The 26,379-nt window shown below is 40.6% G+C and overlaps 1 long non-coding RNA gene across 3 annotated transcripts in view; it reads left to right on the forward strand.

Moving 5' to 3' along the window:
- Window positions 1–26,379, forward strand: part of LOC149749564 (uncharacterized) — a 261,984-nt gene that overhangs the window by 83,037 nt on the left and 152,568 nt on the right. For all 3 annotated transcript variants that reach the window (XR_016392662.1, XR_016392664.1, XR_016392663.1), the window contains exon 2: window positions 24,154–24,214. This is a non-coding gene — a long non-coding RNA (uncharacterized LOC149749564). The remainder of the gene's footprint in view (window positions 1–24,153; window positions 24,215–26,379) is intronic.

Consider the following 26,379-nt stretch of genomic DNA (forward strand, 5'->3'; position numbering starts at 1 on the left):
CTTTCTTTATCTCTGATTGAGGGAGGTGTGTGAAAATCTCCGATTGTGATTGTGGATTAGTCTATTTTTCCTTTTAGATCTGTCAGTTTGGCATCATATGTTAAGCTATGGTATTTGCTGCATATACATTTAGGCTTGTCACATCTTCCTGAGATCCTGTTATCATTGTAAAATATCCCTCTTTAGTATTCATGCCTTTGTGCTATAACTTTTTCCATCCTTTTACTTTCCTTCTATCTGTGTCCTTATATGAGAATGTGTCCCTTTTATGGCACATACCGAATCACGGATTTAAAAAATATATATCCATTCCTATAACCTCCATCTCTTAATTAGAGTATTTAAGCTTGTTTGTTTGATATTTAATGTAATTACTGGGTATATTTGGATTTAAGGCTACTGTTTTCTATTTTCCTCATCTTGTTTGATTGCATTGTTACTTCTTTCATGCCTTCTTTTGGATTATTCAAGTGTGTTTATTATTCTATTTTATATGTTTTGTTGGCTTTTTAACACAGCTTTGTATTTCATTTTAGTGTTTATGCTATATATATAAGTATGTGTCCTTAATTTAATAAAATCTTGAATTAAGATTTTACCACTTCACAAATAACATAAGAAGCTTTCAGCCCCACATGCTCTTTTTGCTATTGTTCTCATATAGTTTAATTTTATATATACTATAAATTCCACAAATCATTATTATTTTTGCTTTAAACACTCTTTTTTACAAAGTAAAACTTTTTATTTCATACTTACCTTTGCATTTACTCTTTCTAGTTCTGTTTGTCTCTTTCTGCAACTCCATGCTTCCATCTGGGATAATTTCCTTTTACCCTGAAGACATTCATTTAGTATTTCTTGTAGTACGGTTCTGTTGGCAACAATTATTCTCATTTTTTCTTATCTGAAAATGTCTTTCTTTAGCCATTAGTTAAAGAATATTTTTGCTAGATATATACTTCCTGTATGACGGGTTATTTTCCCCTTTTAACACCCTAAAACTGCCATTCCATTGCCTTCTGTCTCCCATTGTTTATGTTAAAACAACAGCTCTAATCTTTCTTGTTGTCCTCCTGAAGATAATATTTCTTCATTTTTGGCTATCTGGTGGGGGTGGTCATTGTGGTGATGGAGGGAAGAAGAAAAATTTATCAGTCAACATTTATTTCCTCTTCGGGGGCAAAAAAGCCACTGATTAGGTTCAGCAGTCTCAATTGTCTCAAGAGGGAATCCCCTGGGAAGGAAGGAAGAGCTGTGGGTATGGGCGGGGGTAAGGCTGTGGTGGGAATTCTATGAGCAGCAAGAGAAACCTGAAGCAGCAGCTGCACTGAGCCCTTTGGTCTGCAGAGATGGTGAAAACTCATATGACCTTAGGAGTAATATGAGCTTTTTCTAGCACTTCCAGGAGGGAAGCGGATAACTATATGGATCTGCATAAGAGTATAACTAATCTCGAACGATATATTAGGGAGATATTCCCTTTTTTCTGTGATATGAGTTTCAAATGTGTCCCTTAGTTTTACATGGTCCTACCCAGACAACAGCTGGGCACATACCTTAGGAGGGATCCACTGAAGGGCAACTAAACATAAACTGTGTGTAAAAAGAGTTGAAACTGAGTATGGAAAAAAGACTGTAATATTCAAATAGTTGTCACATGGGGTGAGGAATTATACTTATTCTATATAGAACCATAGATCAGAGCCAGGACATATGGATAGAACCTCTAATGAGAAAGATTTTCATTTAAGAGAAGGAAGATATTTCCATGTTTCAAGATAATGAGTTCCCAGTAATGGAAGTAAGTAAGCACAGGCTGGATGACCATCTATTTGGGATTTTGTTGGGGGGATGGTACCTGTATTTGATAGTCTCTATTGCCTTTTCCTGTTGTCAAGTTCTGTGATGGGCAGCTGTTGGGATTAGTCATGAAAGGCTACCTTTGAGGTAATATGGATACAAAAAAGATAACAGTAGGTATAGAAAGAGAAAAAAAATATTCCTTTAGACAGTACACTAATGAAAGAAGAGAGGTCCAGTCACTTGAATTCCACCTATGTTGAATTGATCAAGATTGTATTCCTAGAAATAGGAAACACTTTAATTGAGTCATAAAATGTTAAGAGCTGACAATATCCCCAACTGTCATCTAATCCAGCTCTGTCATTTTACAGATGTGGAAACTGAAGCCCAGAGGAGTTGACTTGCCTAAGGCAGTGATTCTCACTGTGTAGTTAGAAGAATACTTGTCTCAATTCCTGGGGAACTTGCTTAATATGCAAATCTCTGGTCCCCAATCTAGAGCTACTAACAAAAAAAACCTTTAGAAATGGAGTCCCATAAGCTGCATTTTATCACCCATTAGAAGTAATTCTGTGCATACTGAAAAAACATTGGTCTACATCAGAGTGTTGATTACTTACAGAGCTCTGAAGAAGACCCCGGACTCTATACTTCTAATCCATTGTTCCTATTATTCTAAATTGCCTATCCTTGAAATAAATCTGTTACCATCCTCTACAAACTATTAATAACTTCTAATCTTAGAAACAGCCCTAGAAATTAAATTGTTACTAGTATAAAATTGTTACTGTTTATAAAATGCAAAAGAATGGTTTGGAATATATGAACAAAGTTAATAAAATCAGGATGAACCCCAGGATCAGAGCCCATGAACATTATCTTGATGACAGACTTAGAGAATCTTGGACCAATCCTTTCCATCCTTGACCGTGGAACATAGGGAGCATGTCTCTTTGATCTGGTCTAGTCAAAGGCCGAAACCTCAGTCCAAAGTGGAAAAAGACATGCTTTGCATACATGTTCATGTTAGACATATTAGCATACTTCTCATCATTTTAGAGTGTACCTGATGTAACTGGACTAAAGGACTTTGATTAGTATTTTGTTAATTAAGCCCAAATCTTTTTATATGTGCACAATTAAAAGTGTTCTTTACTAATTTTTAACAGCTTATATGGTCTGTGGAGATCATATCATGGAAACTGAAGGGAAAAATGAAGAAAAATTAGGTTTTACACATATTATTGTACATTAGGAAGAAATAGGGGATCAAAACACAGAACTGAAAGTGGTGAAAGGTAAGTTGTACCTGAACGTGGCTTTGAAACATCAATTTGGTTCAAATATATAGAGCTTGATTTAGCAGTTATGGTTCTGCCTAGGAAGGAAGGTTACTTGAATGTTTACTACTAAGATCAAGTCTGTTGATAACATACTTGCCAGAAATCAAGAAACCCTTTTTTTTTTTAATAACTACATAAAGTTCAGAAAATCAAGTTTCACCTTTGTTACTCATGACTAACAGTCTAGTCACACTAGACTGTAATTAATTGCTGCTATCTCTTGCTTCTCTGAAGGTGTTGTACACGAAACACTTTACAATCTTAGGCCTCTGCTCTAAATGGGGTTCGAAAAGCTTCCTGTTGTGCCAGGTTTCAACTCCTTGAAAGCTGCTTTTGGATTCAGAAATCCAGCAGGAATTAGAAGCCATTTTAAATGTAATCTGTTGACAAGAATGCTTTAGCAATATGCTTCTAGTGGAGTATAGTTGTATATTCATTGGCGGGTGAGGGATTTGAAGGTTGGAGAGCTAAAGCTACTGAATTTTTATAAATGGAAGATGAAAAAGATCTAAAGTAGAGTGATAATGTCCACAAAAAGATTTGATCATAATTTATGAATGCTTTTAAATAAAGGATAGAAAAGGAATAGCTGAAAGTGAAATTTAAAATTTGGTGACTGGTACAATAGTAGTACCATCAATAGGTGTAGCAAATAATGAAGGGGCCTGGATTGGAGCTAAGGATGAGTGGATTCTAGATATGTTGGCTAGACTAATGATTGTCTAGAATGCAATTGGAGGTAAGGCATTTGTATAATGATTAAAACCATGAGGGATCAGTTTTTTACAGGAAAGGAGAAAGAGCTAGAATACCAGGAATTCAATGTTGGGTCATAGCCATAGCCAGAGAATAGGAGAATGTTATGTTCTTGACAACAGTGGAAAGCAGTTAAAGACATGGGGAAGATTCAGAATAACATATGTCATGAAAGTCAATGTTGAAAAGTTTTGGGTGAAAAGTTGCATATTGTAGGAGTCAAGGAGAATGAACATGGAGGAAAAAAAATCAAATATGGCAAGTAAATATTGGGAGGTTTTATGAGGAATTAGAATAAGGGGAAGAAATAGAATATCACAGGGTGAGGAACAAGTTGATGGTGGGGGGGGGGATATAGAACAACAAGCACTGACCACTAATTTCAGGTGCCAAAGAGAAAATGATTAATTCTACCCAATGAGGAGTCAACTGAATTAAGCAGAGAGGAAACAGTAATAAAAACAATGGAAAGACAGTTGTTGGAAATACTAGAAGACACAAGTTCCTGGAGGAAATGAAAGAAAAGAGAGACACAGAGCCCAAATGGACACCTTTGCCTTAGTTTTTTTTAAAAAAAGTAGGTATTTTCCCTCTAAGACTAGCGGCAGAGCTATGTACTAGAACATCATGACAGAGACAGAGAGGAGGCTGCGTGAGGGAACTTATGCTAAATGACCTTTATCTTCCTAGTGGAGAAGAAAGCCCCAAGACCATAGTCTTCATTTGGCTGCACGTAATAGGAACTTGATGACCTGTGGCTTAAAACATAAATATGTTTCTTAATTAGTTAATATATAACCCAGAGTGAAGGGGTTTCAAGATTGATTTGGCAACTCAAAAATGGATCAGACCAAGCCCTATCTTTCTACTCTGCCATCCTCGGAGTGATTTTCTGGTTTTTTGTTGGTTTTTTTTCTGGTCCCCAAGCTATTGCCTCGTGGTGTCAGGTTGGCAGTTTGTGTTGTAGACATCACATCCTCATGCTTTCTTAAGACAGAAAGGAAGGCTCAAGACAAAAGGCTTTTAGTTTGTGAGACTTCTTCTTTCTAAGGGTGTTGCTCCACTATCTTCTGGTCTGCACTGTTTCTGATTAGAAGTCTGCTTTCATTCTTATTTTTGTTCTTCCATAGTGTTTCTTATTTTCCTTTGGTTGCTTTTAAGATTTTTTTCCTTTTCATTAGTTTTTCAGCAATTGATTATGATATGCCTAGGTGTGCTTTTCTTAATGTTTCTTCTGCTTGGAATTTGTTGCTTTTCTTGGATCTGTGGTGTACAGATTATAGTACATTTAGAAAATTAGCAACCATTATATTTTCCAATACTTTTTCTGCCCCTCCACCCTTCTCCTCTCCTTCTGGGGAGGTCACTTGATGTCACCCCACAGCTCATTGATGTTTGTTAACTTTTTTCCTCTCTGTATTATATTTTGGTAGTTTCTATTGTTCTGTCTTCACATTTAGTGATATTTCTTCTGGAAAATCTAATCTCTTGTTAATCCCAGTCAGTGAATTTATCTCAGATAGTGTATCTTCCACCTCTAGAAGTTTGATTTGGGTCTTTTTTATTTCTAACATTTCTCTTTTCATCATGCTCACACTTTCTTCTGCCTTCACTGACATGTGAAATATATTTATAATAGCTGTAATTTTACATTGTGAGGTACTATATTTTATCTTTCTCTCTTTTTAAAATTTTTGTGTTTTGTTAAATATTTAGGCGCTGTGTTCTGAGATGAAATTTAGTTACTTGGAATCAGTTTGATTCTTGGTTTTGAGCTTTGTTAGGGTGGGTCCAGAACAGACTTTACTCTAAGACTGATTATCCCTCACTTCTGAGGTAATACCTATGTTAGGACACTGCTCAATGTCCTGTGTGTTAGAAGGTCCTTAGTCTCTGAGTGTTGGAAAAATAAACTGGTCTCAGCTTTGTGTCAGCTGTGGGGATTATTTCATCTACTTCTTCCTGGTGACTTCCCCTTAGTTTCCTCACATGCACGCACAAGTCAGTATTCAGGCACAGACTTGAACTTTACCCTCTGTAGGTCTCTGAGGCTCTTTTTTCCTCTGTGCACCTCTTTCCTCTCTGGTACTTTGCCTTGCATATTCTAGACACCTACTGAATTCCAAACTCTGTTTCCTCAACACAGGAAAACCTGGCTCTGATTGGGTTCTTCCTCCATGTTTTGCAGTCTGGAAATTTTCTTAAAATTGTGATGTGGGGTACTCCTAGAGCACACTTTCTTTGTTTCCTTCCTGCTAGGCATCATAGTCCTGTGAGGCCTGTTGTCCGATGTTGGAAAGCTGGTCCAGTGTTCTAGTTATTTAAGGCAGAAAGGTAAGCCTGTTAGTTCACATGACTGTAAAGAGAAGTACTCCCATACCTATGTTTTGCATGGAATGCAGTAAACCCCTCCCAGGGGTGATGACCCCCCCAAATCTCATGCAGTTACTGCATCTAGCTTGAAGTTCACTCTCTCTAGGTGGTAGACCATTCTCTCTATCATATCTTGATACAATTTCTCATGGTCTAACAACTAATAAGCTAAAAGAGAAAAGTTTTACTCCCTTCTTATCTCCTGAGAATAGAGGCGTAGCATCAGAGACTTTGGCCTTGAGAAAACTAAAGAAGGTTTAGACCAGCTGCTATGGGGAGTGTTCTAGGAAATTAATAAGAAGTTAATAATGACCCACTTGTTATTATATAGCTGTCTTAGTCAACTTTAGAAAATCCTTTGATTAAAATACTCTTAGCTGAGGGAAAAGAATTTATTTATCCAGAGCACATTTTGTGTTAGCATAGGGGTCTCTCCAAATTATGTTTTATATTTACATATGCTTCAACAGAAAAACGGAACTTTAATTTTCAAATTAGCCTTTCAATAGAATTAAATGTTGGCTTGGTTCTGAAAGACCATTATTTAATTCAAGCTGTCTCACCATGTATTGATTTACTGCAAACCCCCTGCAAGTGTCCAAAGGCACACCATCTTTCCTTTTTAAAGGATGTAAATTAGAAATGGCATACAGTGGGTTCATAATAAATGCTGTGGACTGATAGCCTTAATCACCTTGATTCTATAAAACTCTGAAATAACCCAAAGTTTGATCCAAAGTACAAGTACATTGAAGTGGCTGGCTGAAGAGTGAAGCAAGTCGTAGGTACACAATTACTGTGGATGAGTCACATGGATGGAATTATAGAGAAATGCATATGTTTTTCCTGTCCATTTTACACCTGATCTAGAAAGCATAATGATGCCTTTTATTGCTCTATGGTTTTCAAGCCAGCATATTTCCAAATCACTCACACTTGCTCTCAAAGTAAATTGTTTTGAATTTTCAAGAGAAAAAAATATCTTCAAATCTAAACAGGCTTAGCACTAGGGATTGGGAGTGAGTTAAGAGACTATTTCTACAGAATATGCTGTCTATACTAATCTAGAAAAGTTGGAGAACCTTAAGAAAGCTTAAGAAAATTTGAAACCTTGTGAAACTGGATTGGAAGTAAAATTCGTTGAATCAGAACCTTAGATCCACTTTTCTGTAATACAGTCATTGCTCACATTTATTTACCTACTATTAAAATTGCATGAACATTGTTTGATTGCAGCTGTTTAGATTTTGATAAATGACAAACAGCATTTTCTCCTTCCAAATAGTGCAAGACATCAAATTTATACTGTAGAGGAAAAAATATGAGATTGAGAGAGACTAACAGGAAGTAGGTTCATTCACTTTGGAATTCTGTTTATAAACAGACCAAATCAGATGGACCCTAAGCCAGAGGGTGGTCATGTCTTGATCCCATAAACACACACATTCTAATCACCTTTAGACAACATCTTTTTGGCCTTTGTTTGGCTTTATACATAGTAAAGTGCATCAGCTATTTATATTCTTGCCAGTTGGAGATGATGGGCCAGGTTTGTGGGGCTTTTTATTTTTAACAAAAATGTTAAAGTCAACTTATCTCACCCTGATTCTGCTGTCAAAGAGCTATAACTACTGCAATGGCTAAGTGTATGAAGAGGCAACTGCCTTGGATTGTCAGTGAACCAGTGACTTTGTTGCCTAAAAATATAAAAAAGGAAGGAAAGTATTTTAATTCCTTCATTAAAAGCCATTTGTGAAAACATGAATTTTTTAATATGTGAAGGTAGAATAATACAGTATCCCAAAGGTGCTGACTTTTCATTTTCAAGCTATTTGATTTTTGTTAAGAGAAAAGGATACAATTATCTTCTTTTTTTTTTTTATTTATTACTGGAGATGATGGACACCTGTTTTTTAGTCATCTCAGGATTGTCACTACTTCTAGAAAGGCCTCTTCTTCATACTCCAATTAGTGGTTCAGAAGGAGCTTCCATATTTTGACATGAATCCATATTTTGACATGAATCCACCCCTCTGCTCTCAGAGTCTTGAGGCTTGTGAGGTTAAATTACCTGACTTAGTGCATCTATCTGAAACTGGTAAACCAGAAACATCATCAGGATTTCTCCAACTTGAGAGTGAGCATGGGTCAGCTCCTGTCAGGGCATGGAGGTTATAATAAACTATACAATTTGGGTGCAGTTGATGGCCATGTCTCCTGCCCTTTGCTGAAAAATGGGCTCTGGTAAGAGATTGGAGCCAACATGTGATGACAGGCTGAGCCAGTACTTTGCATTGGGAGCACTGTGTTTTGAATGGTGCATGGGCAAATCACATAATATCCAAATTTGGGGGCTAATATCTTACAGTTATGGAGTGTCAGATCCCATACATGTATTTTAAAATAACTGTCACTTACTACTGTTGTAAAACTATTGTGAGTCATTTATAGTCATAAATATAGAAAACCTATAAAGGGTATGGTTCTTTTAGCAAGTATTTATTGACTAATTATTAGTATTTAGGCTTTGTAGGAACATCAAACAGCACATAGAACAGTGTCAAGGAACCAGTAATTTAGTAGGGGAGATAAGTAAAAAAAAAAATTCACCCTAATCAAATATGTGTATGCGGTAACTGCTAATCTCTGATGGATCAAAGGATATATTATAAAGACCAAAGCATTGGGACCTATAAACCTTCAGTCATGATAGCATTATGAGTTTACAATATAAAACTATCTCTTCTATTTCATGAACATACACAGTGGTAATTGGAGGTAGTCCACTAGACCCAGTAACTGCAATGAGGCAGAGGCAATTGGGAGATGATAAGTCCAATCTTTACCTAGGTCTATCTTATAGTAAGCCCACTGAATCCGTATATCCACCTGGTGGTTCTCCCATTTCCCAAATTCATAGTCAGGATGAACATTTTTAGCCTTCACCTTTATTGTTCAACCTATGGAAAGACCTTAGTCTTTGAGTACGCCTATATCTATTAAAGAAGTTGAGTCAATAATTAATAACTTTTCAATATAGAAAGTAGCCAGATCAGATGGGTTCACTAGAATCAAAAATTTTAAGGAAGAAATTATGCCAGTTCTCTACAATATCTCCCAGAAAATAGAAGCAAAGAGAATAGTTCCTAACTCATTCTATGAGACCAGCATTAATCTGATATCAAACAGATATCATGAACATAAATGCCAAAATTCTCAATAAAATATTAGCAAACCAAAACAATGTATAAAAATAATTATGCACCATGACCAAGTGGAATTTATTCCAGATATGCAAGGCTGTTTAACGTCCAAAAAGCAATTAATGTAATCTATTACATTAATAGGCTGAAGAAAAAAATTATATGATCATGTCAATAGATGCAGAAAAACCATTTGACAAAATCCAACACCCATTCTTGGTAAACCAACAAACAAACACCTCTCAGCAAATTAGGAATAGAGGGTATTCCTAATAGAGGAAGCAAATTAGGCTTCCCACAGCTCTAAGTCCTAGGACCAGTACATTCAGAACTGGGACTTTGGTAAGATTCTTCATCTCTATGAGCTTGTTTCTTCATCTGCAAATCATGAGAGAAAGAGAAAGAGACAGGAGGAAGAAGAGTGATTAATGGTGATTTGGTACCCACTATATACTAGGGAGTAAGACAAACATTTTTTAATAATACTGTAATTTCTAAATAAATAAAGGCAAAAAAGGCAGAACTTTAATGAAATGTATAAGTCTCAAAAATGCTAGAATAGTTAACAAATGTACTGTATCTGAGCTTTTGAAAGCATCATACAAAAACAGCTGTTTCAAAGGAGACTTCTTGCATGTGGAGATGGTGACAAGTGTGGTTCCCAGAGAAAAAAGTGTGGCTCCCTTTTCCTGATGGATAGATGACCGGTGCTAGGTTGTACAGGGGCTGTGAATAGTTAAGTAGCCTGATATCTGCCTATTTTCTGTTTTGACCGAGAAAGGCAAATAAAACTTGTCAGTAAAGTTCGTGCCAGGTAGTTCTGATAGCAACTTAGCACCAAATATCTAGTCAATTAATTAGAGCTGAGCTCAATTAGCAGCGGCCCAAGGGAGTCTACAGTCGCAGCTGGCTTTTTGGGTTTGGACGCTGGCTAAAGCAGCCTGGGTCAGCTCCTCAAGTTCACACTCTGTAGGAAAGGACCCCGTAGTCCGGGCACTACGTGAAAGCAAGGTAATGTTTACTCCTTTGAGCAGAAATGGAGAGTGTCGGGGCGGAGGGGGCGGGGGTGGCGAAGGCCAGCATTTGTTTTTGGGTTTTTTTTTGCGGTACGCGGGCCTCTTACCGCTGCGGCCTCTCCCGTTGCGGAGCACAGGCTCCGGATGCGCAGGCTCAGCGGCCATGGCTCACGGGCCCAGCCGCTCCGCGGCATGTGGGATCTTCCCGGACCGGGGCACGAACCCGTGTCCCCTGCATCGGCAGGCAGACTCTCAACCACTGCGCCACCAGGGAAGCCCAGGCCAGCATTTGATTAAGCAGCAACCAGTTGACTTTTGGTCTGAAAATCCTTTTGCCCTCTTCCCCCTTTGTTGAAATAACAAGGCGTTTTGCAGACCCATCTCACTTCCCTCTTCCTGAAATTGAGGCCATTGCTCTGGCCTCCTTAACACGTTTTATCTGCAGCACAACTTTTCACTTCCTGAATATACTGTCTTGTACCTATTGTATCTGACTCTGTTTGTCCCAGGCTAATCTTGGCTAGTAGGTGAAATGTATTGATATATTCCTGAGGGCAGGAGGATGACATCATGTACTTGCTCTTTATCCCTCTCAGCACCTGGGACATTGGGGTTTCAAACTAACTTCTGATAAATTGATCAGATTTACTTGAATTCTTGAAATAAATAATCTAGTCTCATCCCTCAGATATGTGGGCCCAAGTTATGGCCTTTTTAGCATTTTTGTTGAGACAAAACCTCTTACAGAAAGAGATAGGAGATCTTTGGCTAGTCACAATCTCCCTGAGCCTCAGCTCCCACTATCAAATGGGCTAAAAATACACTTCTTTTCTGGACTGGTGTGAAAAAATATCAATAATGTAGCACAGCACTACATAGTAGATGCTTAATGAAGGGTCGTGATGATTACCATTTCCTCTTCTAGAGACAGTTATTCACAAACAGCTATAACAAAAAGGGCATGGAGGCAGTAAGTGGAGAAGTGAGATTCCTCTTTGGTGAAAATGGAGCTGTGAAGACTTTGCAGGATGACTGTGGGGCATAAATTGGATGAGGCACCCTGCAGAAGCCCTATCAAAACAGTACTAGGCAAGAGGAGGCATGGATGCCTAGTCGGGGGTGGTGTCCATAGTGCAGTATTTGAGGAACATCAGTTGAGTGAGATATGGAAAAGAGAAAGATTCTCCTATTTGTGCACCTAAACCTCTCAATTTGTTTGGCATTTCTATGTAAGGAAATGAAGTGTTTCTTCTAAATAAATTACAGCACTGCAGAAGCTACCGATTCAAGATTTCTGCTTGTGGAGTTACTTTAAAAGTACAATCAGTTTTCAGACTTCTCTTTGCCTCATGTGTTACTTATTTGTTAGTTTCAAGTTGGTATGGCTCCACGAAGCAAAAACAGGTGCCTTTGAGAAGCGGTGAGAATTCAGCATTAAGGGCATGTGGAGATCTATTCTGTGTCTGAAAACAGGCTAGGTATCTAAAACCTTCCTCTGTGTCGGGGCCACTTAAGTGCTGGAATCATAAAACACAGGATGAGGGAGAAAATCGTGTGATTGTTTTTAACATCCTCAAAGAGGATTTCAGAGTACCATAAGCTGCTAATGAATATCAGGAGGCAGGTGCAAGACACAATTACTTTTCCGTTTCCATCCCTTTTATCACTTGAGAGCACTTACAGATTATTCACTGATTTATGTGGCAGAGGCTTTTTGTGAGAAAGAAATATTCTATCAGAAAACAGCTATTACACATTGTTCAAGATGTCTTTAATTGGAAAATAAGAAAGACAATGAAAAAAATGACAATTTCTTAAATTTAAAGAATTTCCTGTAGTTCTCATCAGAAGTTTTAAATGATTACTTGACTTCATTTTACTAAGACACAGGGTTACTAGGATTCATGATTCAGATGCCATCTAGTCTTTTCCCAAGAAATCCATTGTTTTCCTCCTCCAAATCCATCACAGTAATCTTGGACATTAGTTGGCATTGCTTCACTTTTATCTGCTCCCTATTCATTGCTCCTTCCACAGTCTTCCTGGATTGCAGCTCCCTGGTACAGTAAGTTTAGGCCTTCACGGCCAACAGTAGACTAGGTTGGAAGCACAGTCTGAGATGACCTTAGAACTTTAGAGACAGAATCTTCTTATTTCGTGTTGTTGCAGTAGAGGCCACTTTTATGAAGGTGAAGATGGCTGTTTCTCATGGGATCTCCTAACCCTGGATCCAACCATCTTCCCCTCTATCATCAATAATTACTTTAGCTTTTACATCTTGAAGAGCTGAAAAGGTCCCAGAATGGTGGCCAAGGCCAAAAGTGGATACCCAAATTATCAGGAATCCAGTTTGCAAAGTCAAGAGAGCTGCCAGTATGTAGAGCTGTCCTCTCAGCATAAAAGGGGGCCCCAGAATCAGCTCCATTGATCCAGTCACCCATCCTTCTTCCCACCTGATCATTATAGCAAGAGTACTGGTGGAGAGAGCCTGGTCACTTGTAGGAAGCATAGTGTTCTTGGAGAGAAACTCTCGTTTATTTTTGCATTGTAGCAGTAAGGTGGGGCTTCGGCTCCCTTGAAACCAACTCAGGAAAGTCTCCAGAGACTCACCAGTCAGACTGGAGGTGCTGCCATTTCATTACCCTGATAGGTAACTGTGTAACCAGCAGAAGTAGAGGAAGAACTGGAGAGTGACTATGGGGCCATGAGAAGAGGTAAAGGCCAGGCAGCCTGAACTCCTACCACTTAGCACGGCAAGAACATGTGAATAGTTTTCAGATTGAGTGGACCACCAAACGACAGTTTAGCAGCAGGTGTCCTACCAAGGAGAGCAGCCTAAGTGGCAGGAAGAGATTGCCTGTGGGTGGTGGACCACCAAGGTGAGAGCTGAAGGAGGGGTTGAGGAGAAAGGTTAAGTCAAAACTGAATCTTCTCATCAGAAACCATGCACCGAGGAGACCCTAGCTGTTTCCCCTGAGGAACACGTAGGTTTGGCTTAGCAGACAGGCAGAAAGTGAATGACTGTCATGTGAGCACGCTGGTGCTGGTGAGAGACACCGCAGCACTCAACCTAGGAGGAGACTTCAGCCTTACTGTAGCAGTCCCCCAGGGAAATCGCCTCCCCCATTTCTTCTCCTGGCTCCTACACCTAAGGGAAAGAGCTGGAAAGAGCAAGAGGAAGTGTGGGAACAGCATACCTGCTCCCCTTCCCCCAGACAGTCCTGGCCAGTGCAGCAGAGAGGAAGAATGCACCTGCATTGAGTTTGACACTTTAGTTTTAAAATGCAGAGGACTCAATATTAAATACTGAAAGCCATTCATTCATTCCACAAATCTTTATTGATTACCTACTATATGCCAGTATTGCTCTAGCTGTATAAAATTATTAATGAACAAAGTAAAAGATTCAAAGGAGACTGACACGAGGTTAATACTGAAAATGATACGAAAATTATAAAACCTGGGAAAGATATCCTTAAAGGAACCACCACCAATGGGGAAAAAGACTCAATAAAGCCAATCTTGTGGGCAGTTGTTCTGGGAAAAAAAGTTGTCTCATGTTTATATCCCAAGGAGTTGGCTGTTCAAAAAACAGTTTGCCTACTTTTATCAGCACACACAGTTCAGTTGACACCTGCATTTAATGGGCACAGGTGATTCCCATAAGGAAGGAGGTTCAGATAGGAAGAATTGCAGCAGCAATGGTAAAATAGAGAATGGGGCAATCAGGGAAGCAAGAAGGCAGTGGGATCACCTCACAGTGTTTTTGTTTAGGCTAATCTTGCTGTCGTTGCTAGGAAACTAATTAGTTCTTAGGGCTTGAAAAAGAGAATCCCCACCATTCATCCTCCATTCCACAGCAATGTAATGAACACCCCCTGCATGCAAGATGCTACTTGCGATGGAGGCAAACATGGAGGAGGTGTGGAAGTTGCCCTGGGAGAGTCTAGTGGGGAAAGAAAATCTGCACATAAGTTGCAATTGTATTATCTTGTATTTTCATGGGTGCTTTATAATATACAAGGCGTTTTCACAGATGTTTGATTTCAGAACATTGCTCTCAGGTAGGCCATTCTTTTTTAGATGAGAAAATTCAAATTCAGCAAGGTTAAGTAAATTGACCAAGACTCATAGCTAACAAGTAGAATCTTGAACCACATCTTCTAAATTCCAAGTGTTATTTCCAGGACTTCTCACTGCATCCTAGTATTCATGAAAGCAGTATGTGATAAGTAGTGAATATACAATATTGTGTTAAAGAGTAGGGGTTGGCAAACATTTTTAGAAAGGTCCAGGTAGTATTTTAGGCTTTGCAGGCTGTAGGATCTCTGTTGCAGCTACTCTACTCTGTCATAGTGTTGAAGAAGCTGTAGACAGCACATCAACAAATGGGTGTGACTGTGTGCCAGTAATATCTTATATATGCGCTGATAATACTTTATATACAAAAACATGCTGCAGTCCAAATCTGTCCCATAGTTTGTCTGTCTTTGCTATTGGGGGACAGGCTCATTCCTTCTTGGCAGTGGTGTACTAGTAAATATTTAACAACTGGGTATCTGCAGGTGGGAGGGGGGAACCTGATTTGTAATGGTTGCCCATTTCTGTGGTGTAAATACTACCTCCATCTTTGATTTCAAGCTACAGGCATGAAGTCACTAAATGAGGAGTTGGGAAGACGAATGTATAGACCAGCCCCAGTGTATTACTGCTTGAGAGTATCACTGAAGACTTCTGGGCTCAGTGTAGGAAATCAGTAGTTTAAGATAGAGTATATGGATGGAGGAGAAAGAGCAAGAGGCATATCATAAGAGTGGGCAAGTGCCAAGCATGTTCTGGGATTGATGGCCAGCTCAGTTAGGCTTGAGCATGGGGTGTGAGTAGGGGGTAAAGGCAGGTGGGTGAGCTGTCACACCAGGTCTAGAGTACAGACAGCCTTACTGCCAGCTAAGGAGCTTGGAATTTGTTAAGTAGGCCCCTGTGGCCTCTGAAGCTTTTTAACCTGAGGACAGTTCTGGGACTGTATTTTAAGATGTCTCTAGCAGCCATCTGAAATTGGCTCAAGAGAAATTGAAAGAAGGGAGACCTGTTGAAAGGAAGAGCCATCTTTGAAATACAAAACAGACCAATGAGAGGTGATAAATCATTCCATTTTGGTCGACAAAGTAGGAGAAAGTAGAATAATTTCTCACCCAGAGTAGTGCAGATCTTGCATATTCTTTGTCCTACTTTCTTTCCTTTCCTCCAACGCTTTTTTATTCCTATTCATCATAGATTGGCTATAGTCCAGTGGGTCTCAAATTTGTGAGTTCATCAGAATCAACTGGAAGCCTTGTTAAAGGTGGGCCTTGTGACTTGAATCCACATTTCTGGGTTCCAAGTGTTATTATATCCATGACATGTCACTGCATCCTAATATTCATAAAAAGCAGTTCTTGATAAATAGTGAATTTTAAGTAGAAAATCAATGAGCTCTAGATCAGGGGCCCCAGAGGTTCTGCTTTAATAGATCTGGGGAGAGGGCTGAAAATGTGTATTATTTTTTTTTAATCTAACATCTTTATTGGAGTATAATTGCTTTACAATGTTGTGTTAGTTTCTGCCGTATAACAAAGTGAATCAGCTGTACGTATACATATATCCCCATATGCCCTCCCTCTTGCGTCTCTCTCCCACCCTCCCTATCCCACCCCTCTAGGTGGTCACAAAGCACTGAGCTGATCTCCCTGTGCTATGCAGCTGCTTCCCACTACTAGCTATTTTACATTTGGTAGTGTATATATGTCCATGCCACTCTCTCACTTTGTCCCAGCTTACCCTTCCCCCTCCCCTTGTCCTCAAGTCCATTCTCTACGTCTGTGTCTTTATTCCTGTCCTGCTCCTAGGTTCATCAGAGGCATTTTTTTTTTTAGATTCCATATATATGTGTTAGCATATTGTATTAGTTTTTCTGTTTCTGACTTACTTCACTCTGTATGACAGACTCTAGATGCATCCACCTCACTACAAATAACTCAATTTCGTTTCTTTTTATGGCTGAGTAATATTCCATCGTATATATGTGCCACATCTTCTTTATCAATTCATCTGTCAGTGGACACCTAGGTTGCTTCCATGTCCTGGCTATTGTAAATAGAGCTGCAGTAAACATTGTGGTACATGACTCTTTTTGAATTATGGCTTTCTCAGGGTATATGCCCAGTAGTGAGATTGCTGGATCATATGGTAGCTCTATTGTTAGTTTTTTAAGGAACCTCCATACTGTTCTCCATAGTGGCTGTATCAATTTACATTCCCACCAACAGTGCAAGAGGGTTCCCTTTTCTCCACACCCTCTCCAGCATTTATTGTTTGTAGATTTTTTGACAATGGCCACTCTGACCAGTGTGAGGTGATACCTCATTGTAGTTTTGATTTGCATTTCTCTAACGATTAGTGATGTTGAGCATCCTTTCATGTGCCTCTTGGCCATCTATATATCTTCTTTGGAGAAATGTCTATGTAGGTCTTCTGCCCATTTTTGGTTTGGGTTGTTTGTTTCTTTGATATTGAGCTGCATGAGCTGCTTGTATATTTTGGAGATTAATCCTCTGTCAGCTGCTTTGTTTGCAAATATTTTCTCCCATTCTGAGGGTTGTCTTTTGGTCTTGTTTATGGTTTCCTTTGCTGTGCCAAAGCTTTGAAGTTTCATTAGGTCCCATTTGTTTATTTTTGTTTTTATTTCCATTTTTGTAGGAGGTGGGTCAAAAAGGATCTTGCTGTGATTTATGTCGAAGAGTGTATTTCTAACAGGGTCCCAGGTGATGCTGAAACTGCTGGCTCTGCAACCACACTTTGAGAACCACCGTTCTGGCAAATATTGTGACTCTTTTCAATGTGGATATTTCTGATTCACCTCAAGCCCAAGTATGCAGTACTGAACTCATTACTCAGTCCCTACACCTGCCACACTCCCTCTATTTCCCCATTTTAGGAACTGGCAGCATGTTTCACCTAGTTTTTCTAGTAAGAAGCCTCAAAGTCTTCCTTTTCACTTCTTTCACTCCTGCCCTCACTAGTTAAATCATCAGGCCCTGTTGCTTCTGCTTACTAAGTCTGTCTTCAATCTACCTACCATTCTTCACTCCCACTGCTGCCCCTTTGGTTTAGGCACTCTCATCAAATGTTTCATAGGGACCTTCTGTGTGGAGTCCTACATTCCCGCTTGTCCTTCTTGAACATTCTCCACACTGTGTGCAAGGTGATCTTATAAAACACAAATCCAATTGTGTCATTCCTCAGCTTAAAGCATTTTTTTTCACTTGCTCTTGGGGTAAAGTTTCAAATCTGTAACATGGTCCACAAGGTTCCGGGTGGCATGAACCGTCTGTTTCTCTACACTCACTTCAGAACACACCCCTCACTGTCTATGCTCCCGTCACTCTGATATCCTGTCAGCTTTTTGAGCCCATCATTCTATCTCTGGAAGCCAGACCTTTGGCATACAGCCTAGAACACTCCTTTTCTTCATACTTTGCTTGTTCAACCCCTAGTCATCTTTCAAATCTCAGCTAAGATGTCCCTTCCTCAAGGAAGCATTAACTTTGCCACTAGATTAGCTTAAATGGTCTCACTAAACTTGCCCATGGCAACTGTGCTTCTCTTCTTAATACCTTCTTCAGAATGAAATTACTTCAGTGTATGGATTCCCATCCAGAGGCTAAGATCTCTGAGGAGAGAACTTATGTCTGGTAAACCATCCTATCCCTAATTCTTAGCACTATGTCCAGGGCATAAGAGGGACACAGTATTGTTGAATTTCAGTCCTTTCTTCATTACTTCCTCCCTCTTCTTTATTTCCTGTCCTGAACACTACAGAAAACATGAGTAGTTTCTTACCCAGTATTTCTTTCCCAGTCTTCTTCTTTGCTAACAGAGCCCTGATTTTGTGAAAGTTTATGTCTATAATGTGTCAAGAGATGGTGGAACCCTTTTGAGGAGATTCAATGAGGAGACAGTTACCTTATTTCCAGTGCAGATACAGAATTAAAAGCAAACAAAACAAACTAAAACAAAAAAGTTAAAAGCAAGGAAACTCTTGATTCTGCAGTATGAAAGAAACTCATGCATTCATCCATCCACCCATCCAATAAGTACTACTATGTGTGAAACAGTGTACTAGGCACTGGGGACCAATGGTGAACAAAGCAGATATGATTTCTTCCCACATGAACAAGTAGGAGTTGCCCAGGTGTGTGTGTGTGTGTGTGTGTGTGTGTGTGTGTGTGTGTGTAAGTGGACAGTGGTGTTCCAGACAGAGGAAGTATCATGTGTAAAAACCTGGAATTAAGAGTCTACATGACTTGGAACTGAAAACAACTTGGTCAGAGCAGAGAATGAGGTGGGAAACAGTGAGATGCGTGGCCTACAATATACATAGAGGCAGATCATGAAGGGCCTTCTTAGGATAAATCCCTTAATGTGGCTAAGAACAATGGGCAATTTTGGAAGGAGTTGAACCAAGGCAGGGCATTTTAGCAGGCTCCACCTGGATGTGTGTGGCGATTAAACTGGAGGGGGGAGAAAGGAAGCAGTGAAAGTAGAGGATGCTGTGGAAGGTCATTAATCCTGTCATTCCTTATTTTTTTCCCATCGTGGAACATGTGAAAAAAAGTTGATGTTTTTCTCTATCAATATTTCTATATTGGTTAAATTGAAAGGAATTTAAATCCTCTGATTTAGGTTTTCAGCTCTTGGAGGGGACAAGCCTGGGGACCAGTTCTCCCAGGCAAGTGGACTACTCCAAGGGCTGCAGAGAATCACTCATCTAGGCATTTCAGCACACCTGCAAGCCTTTTTCTGCACATCAGAGCTTCTGAAAGCTCTGATTCAGTCCTATCTCTGGTGCTTACATTCTCTCTTGTAAGAAATCAAGGTGAAATGCAAATGACCTCAGTGATAAGGAAGACCTTTGGCTAAACTGCCAGAGCCGTTCCTACTGCCCATCTCTCTCTGCCTGGTCTTCTCCTGTGGCTTCCAGAGGACTTTCTCTACCTCCTTTCAACTCTACACAGCCAGCCCTCTACGCACATTCATTCCCTCAGGGCTCTACTCCAAGAAGAGGACAGTGACTACAGCATCCATAAAGCCAGTTAGTTCTGTCACACTTATGTTTAGGTCAACACAGTCTCACCCCACCAGAATAACAACACAAGGGTGTCAAGAAGGTCATTAATGTGAATGATACTAGTCGGATTTTCTGACCGGGAGCACACTGAAACAATTGAGGTGAAAAAGTAGAGAGGAATTGGGAGGAAGTAGCAAGGACACCCATAGAGCCCCTGACCTAAGCTTTCTGCTGGCTCAATAATTTGCCAGGTGGATGGAGATGGTGCTTAATTTGCATAAAAAAGCAGCTAGGCCTTGCTGGAGACTGCACTTTCTCCAGGCTGGACCTCCATATTAAACAACACTTTGTAGTTAGAAAGTTTGTTTCATCAAAAGGCTTCATGGAGAGCTTTAACAAGCATTTAGTAATTAAACTTCACAACATCCCTAGGTAGCATGGAGTGCATGACAGTGGATGTCTCGGGAAAGCTAGCCTCTTCGTTTCTGTGTTTCACGAAGCATCTGACATAAAGTGAAGGTTCAGTAAATGTCTCAGTGAAAGTAAGTAACTCCTCCTAAAAGGTTAAGGATATCCATAGGGTGAGCAGACTGATGCTTCACTAAACTCTATAGACCAGTGGATCTCTGGTTTTGTGACATCCAATGTATCTCTTTCAAATTTTTTATATGTTGGGGCCCTAATACCTGGACATTCTCATTGGTGGGTTAAAACCAGGCCTGTGGATCTTTAAATAAGTGTTTCTGAGCGAGTCTTAATAGAGACTATATTAATTTGCTAGGTCTGCCATAACAAAATACTACAGACTGGATGGCTTAAACTATAGAAATTTATTTTCCCACAGTTCTGGAGGCTAGAAATTTGAGATCAAGGTGTGGACAGAGTTGGTTCCTTTTGAGGCCTCTCTCCTTGGCTTGCAGATGGCCACCTTCTCCCTGTATCTTTAAATGGTCTTCTCTCTGTACTTGTGTGTTTCCAAATTCTTCTGAGGATGCCGATCTTATTGGTATACAGTCTAACCTAATAACCTCATTTTACTTAATCACTTCTGTAAAACCCTATTTCCACATATCATCACATTCTGATGTACTGAGGGATAGGACTTAAACATGAATTTTGGCGGGGGGAGGGCACAATTCAGTTCATAGCATAGACCAATTGTTTTGGTCCTCTGCTATAGACCAACTCACCAAATGTGAATGTTAAAATAGAATAGGCTTTGAGACTGAAGTCGTTGCCCTTTGTTTTATGGTTAAAAGAAGCCTAAAGACCAATACCTTCTTGAAGCAGAGTGATGTTTAGCACTACACCTTCCCTTCACAATCCAGGAGGGCAGGAACATTCCAGTTTTTATTCGTTATTTATCCACAGAGCTGAATCAGTGCCAGGGCTTAGTCAATATAGGTCAAATGAGTGAACAAATGAATGAATCCAGTGTTGCTTCCCCTGTAGCACTCTTCCCCATATCGTCAGAAGTTGATGATGGCCATCTGTTGCTCTTTTCAAGTTGTGAAAAGGATAATGAAATGAGGATCCTGGAAATATAAATTCTTTTCCTAAGCTTGATGAAAGGCAAGAGCCATTTTTTTCTCTGGAATTCTATTTCATTTTCTTGGAGCTCTTTTTCTTCATACGAGTTGACAGGAAAGCTCCCCTTGACCAGAATCATGAGGAAAGGGAAGCTTTCGTTCTTCTCAGCTTTCTCAATACATGTTCCCCATCTTGTGCCACTGGCTTGATGAGCACTGTGTAACCGTGTGTCTAACTAAACAGCAGCAAGTATGGCTTTGTCCAGGGCCAGGGAAAGGTTCCTAGTCTTATTTTATGTAATACTCAGGTGGGGGAATTACTTATTGTAGCTTTGCTACTGGAGATGCCTGATATGTGAAGAAATGAGTGCCTAGTTGTCACTGCCACCAATCACTTTGTGGCAGCATAGACCTGAGCTTAGGAGAGATTCGAGGGAGCTACCTCCTTGCCACAGAGTGGTTTGTATCCCTAAGCTTACACCTACAAATGGTAAGCTTATCCTTTCCAGTTTGATTCAGAAGCGAGGGGTTCTAAAATCTCTAGTTTATTTAATCTACCCATCTCTCTCCCTCAGAACTTCCTTGAGAACACGGAGACTAGCCATACTTCCCCACTTGGCCTCGTGAACGTACTTCCTCTCCCACGGCACATGGCAGGTGGCCTTGGGGTTTTGAAGAGGCTGTGAGGACCCACCGTGCAGCAGGGTGTGACCTCCTCCACCCCTTCACAAGCCGTTTTGAAAGTCAGCGGCTGCAATAATTTGCTGTAAACATCCCACAAGGCTTTCGAACCTAAGAAATAGGTTACATAATTTTACAAAGGCGGAGGTGTGTCAGCTATAAACCTCAGCTACTGCAGAATCTGTAACAGTGACAAGGACTTTGCAAGATTCATGGCTGCCTTTTGGGAGAGGTAGTGAATGGTTCTAACCAGGCCATGTGACCTTGCTGCTTTAAGAGAGCACTGAAGAGGGAGGGAAATTTTTCTAGCGGGATTTAGCCCCTTCTCCATTGTTTATAAGCCCCACCTCAGGTTTAGACCAGGGTCCTGCACACACATTCCTCTTTCTCCCAGAAGGTCTCACCTCTTGGAGGTTCGAGGTCCTCCAATATGGGAGCAGCCTTCTCTCCTTGGTGCCTCCCAGCAGTCTCTCTAACCCAGTGGCTCTCAACCAAGGGTGATTTTGCCCCTGCCTCCCCCAGGAGACATTTGGAAGTATCTGGAGACCTTCTGACTCTCACACCTGGAGGCTTGCTGTTGGCATCCAATGGGTCGAGGTCCGGGATGCTGCTAAACACCACACACAGAGCAGCCCCTCACAACAAAGAGTTATCAAGCCCAACGTGTTAACAGTGCTGAGGCTGAGAAACGATGCTGTAAGCAATGACCGCACCTCATCTTGTCCACAGCTCATGGTCTGGAATTCCATTGTGCTGTCCTCCACTTCTGCTGTTTCAGAAGAGGAGGTTCCCTCCACCCCCTACCCTTCCTTCTTCTTCCAAGTCTTTACTCCATCATCCATCCCCCTCCTTCTCTTTCATCCATCATTATTCCTCTTGTAATTCCTCTTTCCCCCTTGGTCTATAAATATAGACCAGATCTTTCTAACTTAGTAGGCATCCCCCAAATAGATATTAAATCATTGGTGACTCAAAAACTCTTCTCTCAACCATTTGAAATACACCCTCTTTCTTTTTCACTGCAACATTTCTCATATACGAGTAAAAATGTCTTCTTCCCTCTGTCCTTCCCCACCCCCATTTTTCTAATTCTGGTTTCTTCTAATCTAACCCTTACAAGCCTTAGCTTAGAATTCAGGCTTCACTGGACATTCAGCATCATCGTTGACCACGCACTTTTTCATAAAGCTGTCTTCTTCCTTGCCTGCTATGTGTGCATTCACCTACCTCCAAAGCTGCTGTGTTATCTCAGTTTAATAATAATTAACTGATGAAGCACTGCTAAAATTCAGAAGTTTTTTTTTTAGCTGAATTTTTTTGCCACATGGTGTCGATAACACAGTTTCTAGCATCTGATGTGTGAATAGTGAATTGGCAGCAGGTTTTGGGTAGCGTTAGAAATCTCTTTCAATCACATTTTTATAAATCCCAAACTGCTGTCCCTGCCTTTGATCCTCACTTTCTACTACAAAATGGAGAGGTGAAAGTTTACTGTGGTTACCCCTCTGTCTTTGAGAGTCACACTCCTTCTTCCCATATGATTGGCACATGTTACACTGCCCCTCAGAGATTTCATTCATTAGCATGGCTTCAGTTGTTACTTTTATAGGGATGAACCCCTTACCTACATACCCAACTACATTTTCTCTTAGAATCATGGAATGCTCCCATTATTTTTTCTCTGAACTTATTGAAGTTATTTTCCTAATTAAACATGTGTGTGTGATCTTTGGATTTGGCAGGCCTTTGCAGTGAGAGGCCAGAATGATCTGCCCATTTGATGAGTTCCTGCTGAGGTATGACTGGTCCTGTCCGGCTCTTTGGAATATTCTTCCAACAATCAAGGTCCTGTTCACTTGCCTCCATCTTGAATTTCCTGCCCACAGAGACATCTTCCATCCCTCCCTGTGCCTTTGCCACTCAGCAGGTTCTCTCAGAACCTCTGCATTTCTCATGAACCGCACCCCCCCCCCCAAGGACTTCTCGGCTCCTTGACATCCTGTGCAGAGTGTGGTGAACTGAAATGCTCTTGCAACATCTTTCCTCCGTGCTGCCTTCTCCCACACAGCCATTTCTGTGTTACATTTGTGTTAGTGTCAAATTGTAGGCTGGGGTTCCTCCAGGGGGATACAGGTTACTCTTCACTGTGACTAGCAAGGCAGGCCAGTACCTCCCAATGTCACTCCTCTAATGTTTCTAAAGTGTCTTTCTTCCTGTCTTCCTGTCACCTCTCTCCTCCCCCACCAAGGTTGGAGCACAGACTGAGAATGGGGATAATAAAATCCAGGCATGGGGTTTCATTCCTGATTTCACTCTCTCCTTTTCCCTACTGTCCCTCAGATCAGAAGAAGTGAGCTTCAAGGATTTTCTTTTTGTGTGTCTACGCCCAGCCTGGGACAGAGTAAGTACAATAACCTCCACACTCACCTTGGAGGTTGGGTTGGTCCTGGTTATCCTAGTCCTTGGTGATTGAATCCTCTCCTCTCTGAAGGCTTGTAACACTGTAGTGAGTCAGTAGTACTCAATGATGATTCGTATTTTTCATTGTTCATTATACTATTATGTCCATGTCCTGCCTCCACAACTTGGTTACAAAACGTTCAAGGGCTGTTGACCCTGTATGTGGTATAATAGAAAGGTATTTGGACTTTGTCCTCAGTTCCTGGTTCAGAACTCCTAAAACTTTTGGAATTTCTAAGTGATAAGGGTGATGGGAATGTGTTTTGTCCTAAGGAGGCGACTCTTGGCGGACCCCTAGTTTCAGTATGGGAGTTGGTTGCCAGAAATCCCAAGCCTTTAATTTGCAATTGAAGTTTGGAAGATTTAGCCTCAGTCCCCAATCTACAGGGAGGAGAAAGGAGCAGGAGATTGAGTTAATCGCCAATGGCCAATAATTTAATCAGTTGTGTCTATGTAAGGGAACCTCCTTAAAAACCCCCCTAAATGATAAGAATCAGGGAGCTTCCAGCTGGTGAACACATTCATATGCTGGAGGGTAGCACACCTGAAGAGAGCATGGAGGCCCCCCCAAGCCCACATACACGCCCAACACCTTGACTATAAATCTCTTCCATTTTGTCGTTCCTGAGTTGTACCCTTTATAATAAGCCAGTCAGTGTAAGTTGTGCGTTCCTGAGTTCTGTGAGCCATTCTAGCAATTATCAAACCTGAGGAGAGGGGGTCGTGGGAAATCCCAATGCAGAGTCATTCAGTCAGAAGAATGGAAGTCCTGGGACTTGAGACAGGCATCTGAAGTGTGGGGGAGGGGTCTTGTGGGACTGAGCCCTTAACCTGTGGGGCTGTGCTAATTCTGGGCAGTTAGTGTCAGCACTGAATTGAATTGCTGGACACCCAGTTGGTGTCTGGAATCAGAATTGGTTGCTATGAGGGAAACACAGACACACATACACACACACACACCCTCTTGTCTGGTGTCAGAAGTGTTATGAGTAAAAACAGCTCACTGTCGTATATGTCTTTGCATTCCCAAGCCCTGCATTTCTGTGGTTTTGATAGACCCTCTACTAGTGTCAGAGAAAATGCTTTGAAACCACTGGGGGCAAGTTAGGGGGTGATTTTGCGGACATTTCGAGTTGAAACTCAAGAAAAGAATCAGGGGCAACTAGTCAAACTTTCTTCTCACATGGGGTTCTTTCATGCTCTGTTAATGAAGGCTGTTGTTCAGGTGCTTAGCTATCTCAATTCCTCAATAAATGGAGGTCATGGAGCCTCAGATCATCATGGTATTCTCAGGTTCATTTGGCTTATGTTGTAACCATGAGTGAAATGTTGGACTTCCATTTTGGGAGTCCAGTAACCTGTGAATGTGAAGTAGAAGTGGTGAAAATGGGGAGGTAGGAGGTACCCTAATAAACTGTAAGTAATGATCCCAAACCATAATTTTGAGTGAAACTCTATCTGATACAGTAAATTACAATAAAGCATATTGTTTGAAGACTGTTATTGCCTTATACCAATTTCATTTGCCTAGCTTACAATAAAACTCTTTTTAAAAGCTATTGGTTGATGCATTCAGGAAAATTTCCCCACGCAGTGCACTGCAGTGAAGATGAATACCCAACATCTGATGTGTGTCTAATGAACTAGCAGTAAGTTGGATGTCACTTGGAATTTCTTCCCATGGGAACCACATGGGCCACAGATAGATCACCTCGGACATCCATCTAACATTCAGATATTTTCCCTTGATTATCCAAAGAGTAAAATGTGGAGATAAACAGTCCTGTCTGTTTACTGAGATAAAACTAATATTCTGTTTCCTTTTCCTTGCTTCTGCCATCTAGCTATATGTTCCTGTGAGGTAGGTCTCCCCAGCTAACTCACCAGTAATTCCATGTATGGAAGGAAGATAGATAAAGGTAACTGGATTTGGCACAACTAGTTGCATTTCACTTGCTCCTCTGAGTTCCTCTCTATCTGTTAGATCCAAGTGGAATATAAAATCTTCGAATTCATTAGAAACTCCACATGGTGGCCATCTGTTGCAGATAGAGCAGTTGGCTCGTTCAACATCATTCCAACCCCCTTGTAGCATGCTTTGCATCA

Source organism: Delphinapterus leucas, chromosome 3 (genome assembly GCF_059928025.1).
Source record: "Delphinapterus leucas isolate spDelLeu-1000000601 "Yukka" chromosome 3, BTC_Dleu_Yukka2, whole genome shotgun sequence".
NCBI classification, from domain to species: Eukaryota; Metazoa; Chordata; class Mammalia; order Artiodactyla; family Monodontidae; genus Delphinapterus; species Delphinapterus leucas.